Genomic DNA, 18,805 nt, shown 5'->3' on the forward strand with positions numbered 1-18,805 from the left:
ATATCAACAAATATATGACGGTTTCTAAAGTCCCCCCCAGCCTAGCTTTAAATATAATGCGTTTACACTGGAAAAGTTAATTGGGGAAAAATACATTTAACATACATAAATGAATTGCCAGAACACCGTGTTAGAAGGAGAAGAGGGCTGGCAGCTGGACCTTGCGAATCAGTATCTCAAACCCTTAGGCCACCAGGACGCCTTACCGAATCTCTCAAGTCTTTTTATGGCTAATTCAAATGACTGTAAAAACGATCTTGGCTGTAGTTCAAACACCATTCCCCTCTCACAGCTGAATAGGCGGAAGCAAACATTGTATTACGAAAGAAGATGAACATGTAACGGGTTTTCTAGAGCAGGCTTTTCACTCATTTCCTAATTTGCCCCTTAGCAATAAATGATGAAAGTTGCTGCCGTGTTTATTTGAAAAACAGAAGCCAAGATCAACCTAAAAGCATTCCTGTGAAACTCTGCATGGCAACATATAATGTTCAATGCCAAACCCCATGGCATCATCTGCTCTTGGTAGATGCACCAAAAGCAACAACGTGGTAGATGCTTATGGATGTTGAAATGATAAATGTAATGCTGTCAACAACGTTTGGGTATGATGTTTGAAGGATATGCTATTCCTTTTAACACATATTTCCTTGCTTGTAATATGCTAAACCATAAGCATGCTTTCCTTCCATTGTGACTCCCCACTCTGAGATGTCGCCCACTAGCAGTGTGAGGGCTAGCCAGCAGTAAACAAGTCACATCTCCAGCCAGATAATAGTCCTCCCAGCTGTGTGGATCTCACAGCTTTTGGGGGGAAATGGCTCTGTTTCTTGCTGTGCCAGTTGTGGTACTCTGCCTGCACTTTGCAGCTCAAACCCTCCACAGAACCTCGACATTACTCCTTTCACAAACATCATTTACCCCCGAACGCCCCTGTCCCACCAAAGCCCAGTAAGTCATTTACTCTGCTTACCCTCCAGATGCACATGACTGCACATACACACAGCTTGGCACAAATTATGCAAAATATAACTTCACAGAAAGAAAAAAACCCTACTTACATATGCCGTGTTCGAGTGCACGCACACATACACTACTCCCAAGACTAATTTCTTGTGCTCCAAAATTGCTTTCCCTTTTCAAGACGCATGGGCTCAGAGCGTCTGTGCTTTTTGAAAAAATAAAAGTGAAATGAAAGAGACAGCGATTACGAAGGAGGAAGTGGCGTGCTGTGCTATCACTCTCTCGGTTGAGGGGGGCATGTGTTGACGTCTGCCCTCCGCTCAACCAGTTTCCCCCTCAGACGACCATTCTTTAGAAAACTGCCATCCCGATCGCTTGGCTTTTCATTTATTCGTCTGGCCACAGCTTCATCACCCTTCCTCCTCCATGTCTCATAAAAAACCTCAAACATGCTATATTGGCCAATTGGGCCGTTAACAGCATTGTTGGGTCCCCATGAATATGTGCAACGAAAGCGGGGATGACTGTCGTTCGTAATTCAAAAGACACTGGTGGTATTTAGAGTCAAAAGTACGATTGACCCGTCACTGCTGTTTATCAACCGTGTACCAGGGATTACAAGCATTTGTTCTCAAGACTAAGGGGTTCAGGTGCATCTGTGTCATACTTACCTTTTGCTCATATTAAATCCCTGACATTTGTGGAAAGCCGTGTTCTCCCTCGCAGTTGTTGACAGGAAGCATCAGATGAAGCTGTGTACACATAGGGCAGGGGTCTCAAACTCATTTTCACTCCGGGCCACATCAGCATCATGGTCGCCCACAAAGGGCCGGTTGTAAATGTAACTACTCGTAACATATTGTTAAATAACAGTGAAAAGATCGATGTGACATCTTTAACGTTTTTCAAGATAAATTGGAAGAAAACTGATTCATGCACACAGTAGATCAGCGCAGAGTCAGCAATATTTCAAAGTCCATGATTTCCTGCATAGTAGTGACAGCAAAAGAAAGTATTTACTCCTTTGAACATGCCCCCTGGCATTCAAAAGAAAATGTGATCTGCTTTACTGGTAATTTGTGCACTGTGAAACTGAACCAGACTAGACAGAATTTGGTGGAACGCATTGGTGGAAATTCAATCTAGGAACCCACCGGCTGTCATCTGATGATGATTTGGATATTTAGCAGTTTAAAATGAGTTTGTAAACTGGCCTTTTGTGAAACAATCTGTCTGACATGTCTCTCGATGCCGACTCCAGGTTGCTAATCAGACTGTAAACAATGAGCAGCAGATAGAAAAAAAGACTATCCGGTTTCACCAGCGGAACCCCAGAAATATAACACAGGCTTATCAGTCATTCTGATAGCCAATGAGTTCCAACATCGAATGTAGACTAGCCAACAGACTATGGTTTATAAAAGTTTGTTGTTGTTTTTTTCACCCAAACTGTCATCTGTATCTCAGCGTAGCTCCAGTTATGTCGATGTATGTCAGTCAGCTTGTTCACCACTTTGGTTGAGACTGAAATATCTCAACAATTATCCGATGGATTGTCATTAAATTGTGTTCAGACATTCAGGGTTCCCAGATATTAACCCTTTTAACTTTCTATCTAGCACAAGAAGCAGGTCAAAGTTTACAGTTATCGTGTGAAATATTCATGTAATCGACCACTTGGCAAAACGTTTTGTACATGGTTGCCAGATGATGTATCCTAATGACTTTGGTGATGACTGAGGATGAATTGGAATCACTGGTGGTCCCTTGACTTTTCCCCTGGCACCATCATTAGTTCAACATTTTAATTCTCAATACTTGTACAGCTCTTGACATTCCCATAAGCCTCAACTCTAGTTAAGTGATAATTAGCAAATGTTAGCATGCTAACATGCAACTGTTATACCATATTTGCATGCTGACAATAGCACATTTAGCAGCCTCACTGAGCTGCTTGCATTGCTGTGGTCAGATAGCTTTTTTATATTTTTGTTTGTATGTTTATTTTTTTCCTTGTCATAGATGTAATTTTGGGAACAGTTTTTTTTTATTCTGCTGATTCGGGCATCAGATCAGAATTGTTGTTTTAAAGGGATTGTGGATGAGAAGGGTTGGGTTGGATCTGTAAGATTAGGTGTGCAGACTAAGAGATGCGTGCAACTGGCTGCAGAACAAGAGGCAAAATAAAGACGCATGAAAAAGAATATAAACAAAAAAAAGGCACAATGCAGAATGATACTTCAAAGCTTTTGTGGGTTCTAGTGTAGGAGGTGCTGTCAAAAGGGTTCACCAGAGCCATCTTTAAATCGAACTTAATGGAGCATTTTGTGTTAGAAATCAGACTAAGCAGCATCTTTGTCACAGTCTGGTGTGGTGAACGAGAAGAAAACAGAATGCTTTATATCCCCTCTTCAACATTTGTACATCAAAGCTCCCCATGTTTTGACAGCATTACGGCATCTGAAGTGGGCAAATGTGGGATTATTTGATAAACAAATCATGGGGACTTTAAAATCTGATGTCAGGTATTCCAGATTTCTCTTAAAGGCTGGTTGCAATGTTAATTTGCATCACAATAGCCTCACTCACAAACCTCAAACAAAATGACTCATTCGAATTCAAGTGTCAAGAGCCAATTAAGTGAGAGATCATACAGAGAGACGCTCTTTAAACTCGTGAAAAAAAATCACTGCTTCTCGCAGAATTCAGAGGGCTTTACTAAACCACTGTAATCAATATGGGGGAATTTACTATAATCGTTCCTGGGGATAAACAGTGTTATAGTGGTAGGGGTAGTGCATGTTCAGCTAGTATGACAGCTGTACTATGCCAGGACATTACATGCTTAGAATATAGCATACATGGAATATATACAGAATTTTTACAGCTTTGCTCGTGGTTTTTAAATTGGATTTGTAAAACGCACGTTAAGCTGAATTATTTATTTAAAAAAATCCAGAGTGCAAGAAAAGAGCCAAAACTGATACAAAAAAAAAGATGTCAGTTCAAGTTGTGGTAGTTACTATCGAGTGATGTTATTTGGAAAAAAAACATGAAGGTTATTTCTAGCCCCTTTAAAAAAAACAGAGGTTACGAAGTGCTTTGACGGGCAAAGCACTTCGTACTTTGATACAAGGGAATATAACAGAAATCTGTATCTGTAGTGGCCATTTGTCGGCTAAATCAAACTTAAACAAATAACAATCAAACGCCACTGATGCACCGTGGTCGGTATCCTCAGCCAGAAGAGAGTGAAATGTCCAAGCAGGATTGCATTTTTGTGTATTAATTAAATAAAGCAAATAAAACAAGTAAACAAACTAACTCCTGTCCTGTGCAATGCTGCTGTGCAGCTGGTAAAAACTATACGCCCACCCCGGTGCATGCTGGTCCTATCTTTCTACTCGTTTAAAGAGCAACAGGTGCCCACAGTAATTACCCAAAAAATAATATAACGAAACAAATTACTATTAAAGAGAAAAATAATCTTAATATATGAAACATCTACAATAATTAAACAATACTACTTATAAATTAAATAACAAAATCAAATAAATAGGTCCAACAATATCTGTGTCGTCTGCGTAGTCATGAAATTTAAGGGATGATTAATGCTTCCAAATAGATCAGCGGTTCCCAAACTTTTTAGGCCGCGCACCCCCTTCTACATCCCGACCGGGTTCACGCACCCCCAATCTGTCACGGGAGTTCACAGGTAGGACCCAAATGCAAGACCACAGGAGACAGAAGTTAATATTAACAGGTTTTATTTAGACTGTGTGAAGGTGTGGAGCCCGTGGTCCGACACCAGAGAGTAGACAGATCGACGGTGTGAGTCCCGTGGCTCGACACCGGAGGGCTGGCAGCTTGACGGCGAGTGTAGTCAGTTTAACACAAGGCAGGCAGAGCGTCGGCGTGTAATCCGTAGACCACAAGGAGGGCAGAGCGGCGGAGTGTAATCCATGAACACAAGGAGGGCAGAGCGGCGGAGTGTAATCCATGAACACGAGGGCAGAGCGGCGGAGTGTAATCCATGAACACAAGGAGGGCAGAGCGGCGGAGTGTAATCCATGAACACAAGGAGGGCAGAGCGGCGGAGTGTAATCCATGAACACAAGGAGGGCAGAGCGGCGGAGTGTAATCCATGAACACAAGGAGGGCAGAGGATGCCACGGGGTTTCAGCGGGTGAAAGACGGTACGACCTGACAACCCCAGACTGCAGGACCAGAGTCTATATAGAGACAGGAGCCTCATTAGTGGGCCCTGAGTCTGGTGTGTCAGGCTGCAGGAGGTGATAGGCTGGAGTGTCCTCAGCTGTGCACAATCAAGGGTGCGGCCATGGGAGGTGTCTGGAGGCAGAGGACAAACAGAGCACATGGCACACAATAACAAACAGGGGAATGACAGGACACCTGAGGAGAGGAGATCAGGGGAAACACACACCGGGTCAGACAGGGATCCTGGATCCTGACACAATCCCCCACACCTTAAAAAAAAAAAGAAGCAACAGAGCCTATTTATAGCCTCATAGAAATCTGACCAATGAGAGAACAGTTTGCTTGCGCGTGGCGTTTGTTTACAATATTTAGTCCGCTGTTAAATGTTGCAGTGTGAACACAAACCGAACAAAGGAGCAACTGCAACAAAGCAAACAAACTGAAGGTGTGAAAACGCCCTGAAACACTGCAACAAAGTTTCAATAACTTTCAGTGACACAAGGCGTCACTTTTAAAGAGCAATACGGATGCGAGGACACACGCACAGGCTCAGAGGCAGATTATCACATTTAATTTACAATTAACCACACATAGAATGAAACTGCAGTTGTTTTTGGCTGTTTTGTAACTCCTCCAATTTCGATGTAAACAATGTAAGGGGCTTTTGACTTGCACTGGCATGCTTGGTGTTCAGGTGGCGACGTAAATAAGAGCTTCAGACTGTTAGCCAGAACCTCGCTGCACACCACGCACTGTGGCTTTGGGCAATCTGCATTGGCAATCCAAGTGAAGCCCAGACACAGATCATTTTCATTATATTTCCTCTTTTTTTTCCCAGTCTGATGCTCTCTCGTTTCCTCTTTTTTACCTTGACTCCGCGATGGGCCTATGTGCTCCTGATTTGTCTGTGCTATCCCTTACTCCTTCCTCCGTCTCATCTTCCTCTGACTCCCGTTCGATTTATCATGACCTCTCAAATTCATCATCAACTACTGAACTAACCAAGTAAGTTGATCCATTTTCAGTAAAAGTATGTTCATTCCAACAAGTCCTCTAAATTAAACAGAGAAATATTGTTTGATTATATATTGCACTCTGCAACGACACTTACAACATCATTAATTATTATTTCTAAGGTTAGGGTACCTCTCTTTATTACAACTGGCATTGTGCCTTCCACTCACAGTTGGTTTAAATGTTACCTTTGCATAAAAGTGAAGACGATGAAATAATTAAATCCTGGAGTTGCTTGTTAATTAACAGCTGAACTCTTTAAGTATTCAAACCTGCCCTGGAAGACTGCTGAGACTGCTTGCTGATATATGCACCTTGTCCAACCTGCAGTATTCACCCTCAGGCCCGTGTAACTAGACCCATGCAGTAATTATCAAATCACATCTCTCTTGCTCAACAAAGTTTGTTTCATGAGGCTCACAGCTATGTTACATCGTGAACCTGGGTGATAAATTTGGCAAGGCCTCCTCTTGGATGTGGGCCAACCACAGAGGAAATTGAACATTTATTGATAAATGTTATGCTTGGTGTGGGAATTAAAGTGGATTTTGTTTTCTTCCGCAAGCTTCAGAGTGTGTACAATCCTTAGAATTCTTGATTCGCCCCTTGTGTAACAGGATAACACAGAGGGCCTTGAGCCACATTAATTCCTCATTCATTGTCCATGAACATGAATCAAGGCTGTGAGCTATTGTATATAATTACTCAAAATAGCACTTTTCAACATTGGTAGCATGGCTTCCCACAGCCAGACCTCATTGTTTCAGATCAGAAGCTGCATGTTTTAGTTCATATAGTAAGCACAGGCGAGTAGAGACCAGTGACAATAAGGGACAAAGTTAAAGTCGCTTTTTACTGGTTATGAAACAGTCTCAATGTAATACCGATGGTGTTATTTGACCTATATAAGTAAACAAGACTGACACCACGCTGCTGGAGGCCTGGGTCGTACTACTGGTCCCCCTGGAGGGAAGGGAGACACGGGAGAACCAGAAACAGGACTGTGCAGCGCAGACTGTTAGACCCAGCTTTTTTTAAGCTTCTCCTAGTAGCTTTAAATAGATGAGTGGGGGGGGGGATGATTGAATGTATAGTGTCTTTAATAAGATGTTGTTTGTTAAGCGGTACCGTGGTAAATCTGACAATCATGATATTGATCTTAGATGATATTACCCAGCTCTACTGCCTATGCCAAGTAGCATTGAAGCTGTTCTCGAGGCTCGAGTTGGCCGCTTCATGTTGACTTGTCACCAATCTGCATGAATATAATGCATTCATAGAGGCAGACGCTTTGAAGCTACGCGATTAAAGTGACTTACTAAATGAAATGCTCTTGGCGTACCGTATTTGAAAGCACATTCATTTTAGTATGTGTGTCCAAACATGAAAAGGATTTATAACCCTGGGACTGTGGCTCCCATGTATACAAAGCCTTTACATTTATAATTGCTTTCTTGAGAAGCCGAATGGGGAGCTGATGGGCAGAGGACACAGACTGCAAACAAGACAGGAGGAATGCATATGACAAATGTCTGATGGGAGTTCCTGTAAATAAACCTTGAGGCTTGATTCTGCCGTGGCTCCAGCGAGTAATTTATCCCAGACAGAAATCCATAAATGTGACAAATGAAGAAATGATGAGGAGTGATGCCTCTACCTTTATTAGAACCACTGAACTAGATGAGACCTCCCCATTTATCACCCTGTTCTGAAAAACGCACTGACAAATCCTGTGCCAGGAGGAGAGCAGCTGCGATGGTTAGTTTGAGCATATTGAACCATTCACGGCTGTATCAATGATATATTACTATTAGATTTTAAATGATACCCATTTATTTTACCTTAAGCACCTTCCACTTATCACGGAACTGCATATTCAACATCATTTGTTTGATGAGTATTGTTTCATATGGTGAGACAACTTTATCGAAATAGGAAATAAACTGTCGTAGATCATTAAAAACAAGGACAAACTAACTGAAATGAACAGATCCAGATCAAAAAAATCCCTGATAGATGTTGTACTCCATTTGACAGTATTGGATATTCTCAGGAGATACAGACAATTCATTTAATGTTGTCACTGTCTCAAACCTTTCAGATATGTTATTCATTTAAAATAATATTTCAAAAGAAACATGATGCCGTCAGGATTACCTTTTTTTCAACATAAGATGTTTATTTGAGCAACAAGCCACAAGAGGTAGTGATTTTTACAGTGATTTTATAACAACTCCACTCTGAGTCATGCCTAACAACGCCCCTAAGCTGTTGTAAAATGCACTGTGAATCATCGTCTCAAGGTGCTTATTGCTTTTATAAAATAGTTACTACATGTGCCTGGAAAGGTTTAAAAAAATAAACACACTGCAAACAAAATGCAATGGTTTATTGATTTAAAAAAATAATTATTCTTCCGCCAAGCAATGCAGTTCTTTAGCTGCCAATCAACAAACAGACTCAGTGGAAAGCATGCTTAAAGATTTGCTTGATTATTTAATGAATTTATTGTTGAGGTGCGTCATAATCACCACCATCGGCTCTCTGATATACCTAACCTGAGGAGAAAGAAAAAAATAGTTCCGTTATAACCACATATGTATCTGCTATTTTCCACTATTATGATATTGCTAGCAAGTGACAGTAGCGAAGTGAAAGTGAGCATTCTTGTCCCAGTGTTGGTTTCTTTAGCTACGACATACTGTAGCGAAAGAAACGTGAGCGTAGCAGGCTACGAAGAAATATGTGCAAGCGAGCTGAAGCTAGAGCGTTAACTTACCATTGTCTGTGTACTTTGTCAGTTGGATGGACGTAAAAATAAAACGATGGACTGGGCGGGAGCAAAGACATATTTTTCTAATGTAGCAACGACACACAGTGGGTTCGCTGGCTGCTCAAACACAAAAACAGCAAACTACTAAACTACTGAGGGAAACACTATTCGATGGGGGAACAGACTTCAACGCAACAAAATCTGCTTTGTTTCTTGACTTTTCCAGCTCTTCATTTTCTCTCTCATTAATTCTAGCTTGTAACAATAGGTGACTAATTGGTTCAGTAATAATGTGGCACACAGCTGTGTAAGGGCTTTGAATATGGCTCAGCTAATCATATTCATGGAGTGGAACTATCCTGATTTACAATAAATCTATTGGCAAAGTTGCAGAATGTAAATAATGAACAGATCTGTAAAACATGCCCTGATGTATTTCATTTGTTTTCACGACAATATCCGCCAAGACCAAGGCATGAGTAATGGTTTCTAGGGTTACGGACTCACAAGACTTAAGTTTGGGGAAAGATTGCAGTCAAGTTTGGACTGACTTGAACCACAGTGTTTCTCTAACCTTTAACCTTTAGTGTTTACAGTGGCCTAAACCTGACCACCCACGGTACACAGGATGTTAACCTCAGCCTCTGGGTTCAAAGGCCTGTGCTCGCTCATTCTCCCTCTCTGTCTCTGTCTCTCTCTCTCACTATCACCACCTCCCTATCACCTCTGTGGAGGAAGACAAAACACCTCCTGAACTGTAAAAAAAAAAAGAAAAGAAAAAAAAGTTGGCAGTGAATATGTCCAAATTAGGGTTGAACAATTTGTAAAATAATATTTTTCTGAATTCTGACCAATATGGTGATTTTAATTTTTTTAATTGTGATTATTTTCTATAAAATCTGGCCTGTATTTGTGGTCTTATGTTAAACAAGGTTTGTAATGAACGTAACTGACAATTTTACCTCAGATATTTTGACTTGCAATGTGAAGAGGGCACAGGTGAAACTGCTTCAGTTTTATTCGTGATGGATCGGTTCCATTAGGTATCAGTGAGACAGCATGCACAATGCCAGAGTCCTGCCACTTTTTGTAAATTTTTCTGAGCTACATCTGTGTTTTTCCTACTATAATATGTCAGAATATCTGCTGTGAGAAAGGTCGACTGGAACTGTGTACAAAAGCACTCATACTAGTGAACAGTAAAATCAAATATTGTACACTCATGAATACCATTCAAAGAGTCGCGCAATCGTAATTTGCACATCCCATAGCCCATAAAATGTGACGAAGTGCATTGTGTACCTGCTCTGCCACTTTTTCTAGGCACTGAGTCGAGTGTAAATGTCCCTCTCAAAGAAGTGGCTGACAGAAAATGCAGTGCACTGTAAGGGAGTGATTTTGGACAGAGCCGTAGAGACTCTTGACTACTGTTCACTGCTGTCAGTCAGTTAAAACTGACAGCTAACGAGCTAGCTGCTAGCTACCTGTCAGCAGTGATATAGGCCCTTTGAACAGCAGCCATTTTGACACGTCATGGCAGGGTAAACACAGGTGTAATTGGTAGAAATGAAAAATACGTAAAAATGGCTTCTCTGAAAAGGGTCTTTTGTGGGTTACAGAAGAAAATGTTCTTTCTTTTGAAAGTTGCACTCCTTTAAATTGCAATTTTGATATAAAAGCAATTCATCGTTCAGCCTTAATACAGGCAGCACGTATGTTTCCTCAAATATATTCAGCAGAACAACAGTGTTTAGTTGAAATTAGACGTATCACTTTTAGGCTATTTGCATCATTCTGCACAGCAAATAAAAATGCAGATTTATTATGACTATAGGTTAAAGACCAGAGCAACCCAAAACCATAAAGTTAATCTTTTTTTTATGTATTTCAGCTTTTATTCAACACCACTCAGGTTAAGCAGTCCTGTGAATGCTAAAAGGGAAATACTGGATGATTGTATTGCTTGAGGAACTGTTGACCCCCCCTGACTGCTGTGCTGCGGCTTACAGAAGAGAACAGCAGGCCTGGGAGCCTGGGATTTTGCACAGGCCTGAACCCAGCAGCAGCCGGGTTCAGTACCTCCGAGAGTCTCCCTTCAATTAACACCCAGCTGTTCAGCAGTGTGGGGATCACGGCCACCTTGGCCCTCTTCTTCCACTACATCCTACACAGACACACATATACAGTAAAATATATATTTCCATTATTTGTTCAGAAAATAGTGAATGCATATTGAATCAGAATTTGTCAGCAATGGACTTCCTGTGTGCAAGCCAGACAGCATGAGCTAAGGAGCTTAGACGAATGGGGACAGGCTGGATCACAGCCATGCAAGGCCATAAAGGTGGGGAGAGGCGTGCCTGCCAAAAGAGGAGGACCTGACCTAATCGACCAATTTAGTACAACTTTATATACCTAGGTGCCAAGGCTGGAAGCTTTCGCATCACCTAGGGGAATGACGGCCAGAAATGGATCCAAATAGGCTGGTTGAGATGGAATCTAACGAGAATGAGAGTGGTCACGGCGTCAGTATATAAACGGGGATGGCTCCACAGCAACATGCAGCAAGGTTGTTTCCAGTAAGGGTGTAGGTTTGCATATGGACAGTATGGACATGTCCCTATCAATATTTTAGGACAGTATTGTCCCTCACAATATTTGAGCGAACTCGTTTGTATTATCTCTGGTGTAAACACACACACACACACACAGACAGAGAGGAGCAGAATAGCTTTTTGAGCGATCGGAGAAATGTGCTACTGGTGTGAACAGCTGCATATCGCCAAGCTGGTCCCTTCCCTCTATTGCCTGCACTGTAGCACACATAACGGTCTGAAGAAGATACTACCATTTCAGCAGAGCAATAACATAATGCACTATGACTATGACGACTTCTGTCGTAATATCACTTTTTTTCTCAAAAACTCTGAAGAACACATTTATGCGAACGCATTTTTGTTCGCATTTTCTTTTAACTGCTTTAAAGCGTCCATAAGGTAATTTAAGAAACTGGGCGCTTGCCTAATTTTGATATTCATTCAACAACAGACATTAAAATTGTACAAAAGCTTTGAATCTATAATATCTGATTTCTTTGTGTGGCCATTTGGGAGCAGCAAAAACAAGCTGGGAACACTGACATATTAAGTTCATGGTGAACATTTTAGCAAAATGTGGCTTATTTACACGTCCGGCAGATACAGAGCAGCATTATCATTCATTCAGACTCGTGTTAGGGTTATCATTCATTCAGACTCGTGTTAGGGTTAAGGGTTATGCCATGATGAAAGTCAGTCCAACGTCTCCTCTCCTTTTAGCTCCGTCTTTGTTCTCCACCAACACCTGCGGGAAATATCCAACTCGTGCTAAGGGGAACTGCAGTAAGATGATAATTCCTTTTCACATACAAGTGGTCGTGTTCCATGTTTCATCTAAAAAATATTGATTATAGCAGGTCATAAGATTGAATATTAGCACAATTTACGACATAACAAAGGTGAATGGAAATAGTTGTTCAGTCAATCTTACAGAGGAGAGTTTATTACACCAACCTCAACGGTAGCAGTCGCAACGGCCACCTTTCAAGTGAAAGAAGGGCTCTCGGAGTGGGGTTTGTCTGAAATTACATTTAAAAGACATAATTTGCCCTGTTTTGTCCTTGCCTTGCCTTGTCCTTGCCTTTCTTACTGTGTCTCAGCTTGACAAGGATCAATGCAACCATATCCCAAATACGCTGACAAATGTCTTGTTGGTGATTTTTAGCACAGCCTGGAGATAAATGGGTGATCGTTCTATCGCTGATGTCATCGGCAAACAGAAAATAATCCTTCAGTGAGTTGCGCTAGGAGAGGTTTGATTGACAGGTGTACCCAGCAGGGGTTTGTCCTGGGGGTTGGAGCTTTAATCTTTTCTCGACAATCTAGATTGTTCGTTTTGTTTTTTAGGCGTGGAGAGGAGGGAATAGCAGATTTCAAAAAAAGCTGAGCAAAAGGAGAAGTATGCTCTGCATCTCTAAATCCCACTTAAACATCTTCTTGATATATACGTATCTTCAAAGAAGATACCCTCGTCTTTGACTCACAATTGTTCTTAGCCATCTCAGTTGAAGAGTTTACTCGAAAATCCTCGCCCTGCTGCTGTCAAAGCTGTGGTTTCGTGTTTCCTGCCTCTATTCAGTCTGGTTATCCAATTACTTAAGAGGGTTCTGCAAATGTACTCGTTAATCATGTGACTTGTCCTTAAGTTCTAATACATGTACTTAAAATTAAATATAAAGCAGGACAGTCTGTCAATATTTTTCACTTTTCAAATAAACCATTGAACTCTTGTCCACAGGATTTAGATATATAGGACTTCAAACCACATTTGTCCTTCCTGTGTCCACAAGGAGACCGATGTTATAGCCAGTGATGCAGGGTCACCAAAGACACCACAACCATACTATTTCCCATTTTCTGCCTTTGCCTTTCCATGCTCCATCAGAGAGTGTGGCTCTCACCGTGGAGTTCTGCCACGGCCCCCATCCATCATCCTCTGCTCATCTCTGACCGTGATCATCCTCCTCCATGCTTCCTCTAGTCCGCTGTCCCCGACAGGAGACCCTGCTCCTCTTCCCCATGATGATCTTCTGCCCTCTTTCGATATATTAGTTCTTGATTTCCCCTTGCTTCCTGAAACATCTGTCTTCTCACCTTCATGTGCACAGCTTCCTCCAAACTCCTTTGACATTCTCTGTTACTTGGTATCACTACATTGGTTTCTCAAAATGTGTATGTAATCATAGCAGGGCTATGTACAATGTTAAATTGTGGATCATTGAAATTGTACATTATTGTTATAAAACAAGCGTTTCAAAATACGGCTTATGCAATGGATATTTAAATGAGCAAAATAAGTTCAGAGAGCATAAGCGCAGTTTGAACGCTAACGTTAGGGGTTTACAAAAGGAGTCTAGGGTTAAATGTATTATGCAGAATAGAGGCTTTGTTTGTATTAAAATTGGGCTCATAATTAGGATACCAGCAGGTGCATTTTCATATCCATAGAGTAGGATAGTGTGTCCATAAAGCTTTTATTTGGTGAGCACCAGCATTTTTTCAATTGTTCCCAATAAGAAGAAAAGGTGCTGCACCCAGCATCGTATTTTAGAGCACCTCATCTATTTTTTGCGGCTGCTCCGAGCGCTCGCCAGCGCCCTGCAAGTGCTTTTCTGCCAGAAAAAAACTTGATACGAACAATGAGTGATGGAATATTGCAAAATTACGGTAGAACCCAAATTCGCACAGCCCACAAAACCCAACAGTACACCAGGTACAGATAAGTGTTTCTCCAGAGATGAGCCTTGCAGACCTATACAGTATCTAATGTGAACCTTATATGTATAAAACACATCTCTCCAACAGGTTAATATGAAGACCACAAAAAGTAATCGTGATGGTTTCCTATTTGTTATTTAAATATTTATAAAATATAAATATCCCTCCATGTATTTATGGCTATTGCCACTAGAGGTTGAATGAGCTCCTTGAACCAACTGCCCTCGTTAGAAAAAGGCCTTAAATCCAACAAAATGCCATTAAACACGAAGAAGAAAGGGATTGTAAATTGATAGATAGATCAACTCGAAAAAGGTCTAATTTTATTGTTTTTCACACCTGCCCCTCTTTGAAAACGTGTCTTGTTGTGAACATAATTGATTGGTGATGGCAACAAAGACATGGAGTGTCAGAGTGACAGACACTTTTAAGTACCGTACGAGTGCAGATAAACCCAACTCATCTTACAATCTTAAATTGTGAGGTCATAGTTTGGTAAATAACCATATAATATATAACTTTAAAGCAAGACTCTCTGTATATGGGTATGTCCGTGGCATTATTGTTCGGGTCTTATCTACTTCACATTTGGTGGGTGTATTGCTGGGTATCCAAGGCTGCGGCGTAGTGAATTTGGGGCAATTTAAACACGCGGCACGTTCAATATGAATACACTTTTAGTCCCCAGCTGGCCTTCACAGGTTGCACCTCATTGACTTCAGTCTACTTTTGCTGCTGGATGCTGGACATACGAACGTTACAACCAAACTCTTCTTTACTTCCCCAGAGTCAACGAGTAATGAGCGGTTCTCTAGAGTGCTGCAAACAGAGACTGAATATAAGAAGTGGATGTAGTCCTGGTGACATCGCCCATTGGTTTGTGGACTGCGGGTTGGATGCCTCAAATTCAGCATTTTGTTTATCACCATTTTGGGTTTCGGCTGTCCCCACCTTGGTTTTTTTGCAACCACTGAACGGAAGTGACCATATTTGGACTGTGGAGGAGTGACGCTGTAATAGAGCCGCTGTATACGGCTCTGGCTACAGTATACCCCCCTGCTTTATGGTCTATTTCACTCTAAATGGGACCAGAATTTACTGAATGAACATCATGCTGTTTTGAAGACTCGAAACTAGAGATTGAGACCATCAATTCTTACTGACGTAATCAATCAAGTAAGAAGTAGGGTCCTTTTCTTATAGAATATCTGACTTATTTTTGCAACCAGAGGAGTCGCCCCCTGATGGCCAGTAGAGAGAATGCAAGTTAAGACACCGCCGCATTAGCTTCATGTTTCAGAACCTAGAGGTTGCCCCCTGGCTGACAGCAGCAACACCGGGAGCCAAGTAATCAGCGCTCTCCAAACGGGGCACTGCACTAGTTATATATCAATAGAATAAGCAATACTGTTTGGCTGATTGCCAAAACAGCAAGCTTTGTGCAGACAGTGCTGTAGTGAGAAACATTCATAATATAGCTGCCAAGACAGAGATTGTTGCAAGTTTTCAACCAAATAACAGAGTCAATGAAGGGTGACAAAGAAAAGTTTTGTTTGTACGCTTACATTCACTGGATGTTTTGGGAGCAGGAGGCAGTTTTTGTAGACAGCTACCTTTGCCCTAAGCTTTCTAGAGTGAATAATCTATGTCTGATATCCTTCGCCAAGACGTTCCACAAGCTCATGTCACCCTCTGTAACAAGGTGGTATTTGGGAACAGCTAGAAGGGCTTTGAAGAGGATCTGAGGGCTCATGGGGCGTTAACAAAGAACACTGTGCTTTATTCTGCTATTTATTTATTCATGTACTTATTTGGCGGGATGCACAGCCATAAGCTCAACAGGCTGCTGACTCAGTCTCAGTGATCGTCTCAGAGGTGTTATAGGATGCATTTATGCTGTTTAGGCATCTTTTGCTTTTACAGTGGGCCAAACAAGTAGTTTTATATATTATTTTACATTTATATCATCATTAGGTATAAAGTTGCAATGAAGTGTTGGAACAAGCTGATACAGAATTCATGTTTAAATGGGTTGTTGCCAAATAGTGTAACTTCAAAGCTGATGAAGTAACTAGACGTGAGGGGCACACCAGGCCTTGAGGCTGTTACTCATTCTGCTCTGCTTACCAAGCTTAAATTGGTGGCTTGCGTGGCAGTTAATTATGTCGTAATATCGGCCAAAAGCCATAATGTAACACATATTCAAAATAACCTTGCCATCTAGTATTGTACATATCATATTTATTGGCTAAACTGTGCAAATGGGGTTTTCGGAGCTACTGGTTTTAGTTGTGTGGCAACTGGGTACATATTTATGGAAAGGTTAATTAATATTAGGTATGGATTAGCCATATTTTAGAAATCAGACATCCTTTTCGCTGCATTGTATGAAATGTTGAAAAAATTTGAAAAGTATTTGTATCAATATTTCATTAAGACACTACAGGCAAAAACATTGTTTATCCTGCAATAGCCAAAATTGCCATTTTGCTATATTGCTTCCATAACATGTCTTCTTTCTGAAAAATGTACATTTAAGTGTTTATTTTACTACTTTTACTACATGCGTCAGTAGATTTTTTCGTAAATTCATCTAAATTCAGCATTACATAAGGCCTCATTTCCATGTTCAAAGATAGCATGTAATACAAAAACTAATTGCCTGAATGTAAGCAATCAACTGGGGAAGTTTCATGGTGATATCTGTTAGTTACGTTTCTCACCCAATCCCTCTGTAGTGTCTTAAAAATGTCTCAATCATATCTTTAAAGGCCGTTTTCCCAAAATGAAAAGTACCACTTACATACACCAAACTGTCCAGTTTCACTTCATTCTGAAGGTTTTTACACAAGTTGTTTATATATCATTCATAGCCTGATTTATACAACATTTTATTCCGAAAAACATGGCGAATGTTTTTTTTCTGATTTATGTAGTGATAAAAAGAGATACCCAAAGTTCCCTTTGAAAAACCTTTAACTCTAATATGTCGACAAAAAGAAACAAACTCCAATTTTCAGATTTCTGTTCTGGAAATGTATGCAAATTAGCACAAGTTTGTCAAGAGAATGCCTAATTTGTTGTATTACCATCTCTTTAACATTACATGTTATTGAAGAAACTCATTTCAAAGCTCTACTCAACGAAGCTTTTTCAGGTGCACATGCTTTATGTATTTAGGGAACATCCTCACAGAAGACAACACAAAGCCAACTGATCTACTTAACAACCACCAGCTTCCATGCAACTGGGACCAAATGTAATTATTAATTCAATACATTTTATTTAGAACAAGAAGGGAACATACTGATCCAGTTCAGACATGTGTCTGTCTGTCAGACACTGAAACTTTGGTCCAGTGATCAGAGCTCTCTACTGGAGCCTTAATGTATCTACATGTGTTAATGTGCTATATTACATATATTATAATAATAGGACTAACCTATTTCCACAACATCATAACAGATTGTCCCAGCTTCATATTGTGGCTGTCCCACTGGAGAAAAAGAGATGTATTTGAACTATTTATATTCTTGCAATGAATAAATCGTTGTTGGTTTTCAGAAAATGAATTCCCTTCTCTGTTACCAGGTTACTCTTAGTTATGCAATCCACTGGCTGGTGTTTGACACAGCAGGCTTTAAGCATGAGGATTCTACAACAATACCAGGCATCAGAATATGGCTGACTTGCACCCTCAGAAGATTATTTCCATACCATCATAAAATCATGAAAATCTAATTGTTTAAATGAAGAAACAATGCCTTAAATTGTGGATCAAACCAATACAGGATTAATCTTAATAATTATTTAGCAGCTCGCTATAGCACAGAGGTCACCAATACAGTTAAAAAAGAAATTCAGCCCTGGAGTAGTAAACTGCCTCAGCCAGAGAGGGGAAAAAACAAGCTGGATGTCGCGTCAGTTGGGTTTGCAGGGGACAGAGTTTTAGTGGTTATTTTGGAAAAGGGTCTGAAACTCTCCAAAGACGACCCTGTGGCCAGGCAACGGTAACATATTGCATGCTTGCGAAGAAGCCAGACAAGAGAGACTAAAAGACCTGTCAGCTGAGTGGAAGGAGGCCTGATTACACCCGCATACCCACACCTGAGCCTCTCTCAGCCCTGATACACATGCTGTCACGCAGGTATATGCATGAACACGTCGTGTGTGATCTTGCCGTGCTTTCAAAATTACTTGTATGAGTGAGGGCACACACTTGTCGATTCTGTAATGTTTTAATTTTTTTAAATGACAGATTACTGTACAACACACACACATACAACTTCCTCTGGCCTATTTTCAAGACAAACACGCTTGCTTGCACACACAACAGAGCAGCGGTGCAATGGGTTTTTTTTCCAAATAATATCTGAAAGTTTTTTTTGTGTGTATCTCCAACACAGGCAGCAGTAACTCCATTTACTTGTCAAGATCTACACTGAATAGCCTGTTCCTATAACACAGGGGTGTCAAACTCATTTTCACTCTGGGGCCACATCAGCATCACGGTCGCCCTCAA

This window comes from Melanostigma gelatinosum, assembly GCF_949748355.1.
Source record: "Melanostigma gelatinosum genome assembly, chromosome: 10".
NCBI lineage: Eukaryota > Metazoa > Chordata > Actinopteri > Perciformes > Zoarcidae > Melanostigma > Melanostigma gelatinosum.